Below are 3061 nucleotides of genomic sequence, written 5' to 3' on the forward strand. Positions count from 1 at the left end.
TCTTCTCCTCCACGCTGCTGGACACCTCCTGGATCTGTAAGAACAAAAGAACATTAAGAAGCCATCGTGCAGTGCTAGGCTGATATTAGGATTGGTACCCGAGACTCACCCTGTTCCTCTTACTTCACAGATCGCTCCACGAACCTATCGCACTGTACATACCTTGGACACCTGTAAATAAATTGCACTTACCTTCAGCTGTTGTCTCTGTGTCTGGTTTTGGTCTCGCTCTTGGACTAGTTACCCTGCGTTCATGTCAAGTTTTATAATTACATTAGAAGAATAGATGCATCACACACATGCACACATACCAGGAATAAGAGTATTTTTAATTTTAGCTGTGTGAAATAAAACAGACAAGACAGGTACACAGCTTTCTGGATTTCTCATTTGATTATATATAATCATAATTCTTTTAATACACCAGATTAACAGAGATAAAATGGGGAAAAAAACTTGTGTTAAATGATTCTCAAAACTATAAAACTGAGGAAGTGGTGCATGCATATATTCACTCATTTTGCTTTAAAGCCCAACCATGATATTCAGAATGACTTAATTAATTCGATCACCCACAAGTGGATATTATTTAAGTGCAGAAAAAAGGTCTAAATCTTTAGAATGAGGATAGCTACACAGATATTTGATGCACATTGGCACTTAATCATCATTATTTAACCTGCAGAGGGAACATATTAAAAATCTTTATTGTAAACTGGAGTTACAGCAATCCAAGTTTTTGTTTACACATTTCCATGGCAACACTAAAAGTCAGTGCCTGCCCAGTTCTCCCTGTGGTCGAGATGTAAATGTTTGCTTTTGGACTTTATTATTGTGTATAGATGCATGACAGATGTTTAGTGACTTGTTCTTATATTTTTTATGGTTTTATATTTTTATAAAACAGAAAGTAATAGTGATATAAGTCACCTAACTATGTGCCCAAGCAGAACCAAGTGCTATAATGAGTTTTAAAAAATAGCGCAGATGGAGAAATAATTCAAAAAGTTAAAAAAAAAACAATATGGAGAAATGCCTGCCATGTTTTTGCAACCAGCCTATCTGGCCACAACAGTAATTAATGTTTAATTTTCTTTTCATTTTACAACAGTATATTTGACTGTATCTTAAGTGTCCCCACAAAATTGCTCCTAATAAATCTCCTTGTTTACTGTCACCCCACCCCCCAGCGAATAATGAAATAGGATTTTTGCCCTTGCCACTGCTAAAGAAATCTCAGATTCAATCTTTAATACAGTTTGTTTAGATTGTTTAAAGACTATTCAAGATTCAGATAGAATAAATGGTCACAAGTCCAAATGAACCACAGATTGGTAAATTGAATCATTTTATGATGAAGTGAATTGTTTAAAAGTTGCAAATTCAAATATGCTGCTTTTACTTTGAAACAGGCTTTTATTTAGAAATATGCTGGATGTGGAGGTTCCAGGCCGGTGTGGTTACGTGTGGTCTGCTGCGTGATAAAACTGCTGCCAATTTCCTCTCACCTTTGAGTCGCCAACTAGTCGAGCCCAGTGAGATGCTAAATATTTCCTCGAGAAAAGAGTTACTGACCAGAGACTTTTGTTGCTCCTTGCCGTCTCTCACCTCCTTTCCTCCCACTAGCTGGATTCAAGTTGTCCTTGTGAGCTCATGGTTCCCGGAGGATCCCTGTTCTCATGTAATGGTCCTCCAATGATGATCTCCAACCTTCAAAAGAAAACCAAACCTCTCTGGATACTTACCTGTCTGTACCTCCACCTCACTCTTCACCTCCTCAAACTCAAATATACTTGAACCTGAAAAACAAACTAAACAAGTAAAACCATCCCATCATATGCAAATATGTGTGGAAAAAGAGCCAACTCTAACACTTATCTCTTTCCAGTGTTTCCACCTCAAGATCCTCTGCTCCACCCCCTGTTGCATCCTTGTGTGTCAGATTAATGTATATAAACCCTTAAACCTGTACTCCTTGTGTTGGTTCCTGTGCCAGCATCTGTGAGTCTATTTGCTGCCCTCCATTATAACAGTTACACAACGTCCCCTGAAATTACTATAACTACTTTACAGGGTCTACGTAATATTTATATCTTTGATGTTTTAGGACATGCTCATAACAGCTTAGTGAACTACTTTGTGACAGAGTCAGAGTAGATATTTTGGCCCTAATGTGAAAAGATAAACTCCATTATGAACGAAGTGAGGAGATGAGATTCAGTGGGTCATTTGGTAAAGCCTGACAGGTTGGACTGATGAACTGCACAATGTGTTGGACCCAGACACTGGATAAGCTAACAATTGGCTTTTTGGCTTTTTCATTTCAGTGTCATTTTTCCTGTCTTATACCTAAATATTTTCCTATCATTATGTACTTTGGTGACCTATTGTGTCTTTTTCAGAAATGGTGCAGATTCTCAGCTTTCAATTTAAAAAAATAGTTTTATTGCACAAAACTTTAAAAGTTTTTGTTCCTTAAGAAATATAAAAAACAGCCTCTCATGGTTGAGAATTCTATCAACTCAATTATTTATCATACAAAACACATGTAAAATACTGGGCAGTTCAGTCTTGAGAATAAACATACTAGTTATCAGATCTCAACAACTGAAGGATGAAATTTGTTCATCAAGGGGAACCTTTATCAAAATGTCTACACCAAATAAGAAGAAAACCAATTTTTCTCTTTAAAATTTTATTACAAAAAATAAAACTAAATCAAGAAAATAGGATCAACAATAAACAATTAAGACAACACAAAAAACAAGACTAATATGAAGGTTTTAGGGAATAATTTTCTGAGGAATGACTATTATGTAATTATTTTGAATGAGGAATTATCAAAATAAAACAGTAAAATTTTTGAATTAAACTATGTTTTAGAATTGCACAAGAAATGAAGACAAATTAGACCAGGGGTGTCCAATCCTGGTCCTCAGGGCCACCATCCTGCATGTTTTCCTTGTTCCTCTGCTCCAACACACCTGATCTGAATCAATGGGTGATTAACAGGCTTCTGCAGAACATGAAGAGGTGATTTAACCTCTGAATCAGGTGTGTT

Source organism: Kryptolebias marmoratus, linkage group LG22, assembly GCF_001649575.2.
Source record: "Kryptolebias marmoratus isolate JLee-2015 linkage group LG22, ASM164957v2, whole genome shotgun sequence".
In the NCBI taxonomy this organism is placed as follows: Eukaryota; Metazoa; Chordata; class Actinopteri; order Cyprinodontiformes; family Rivulidae; genus Kryptolebias; species Kryptolebias marmoratus.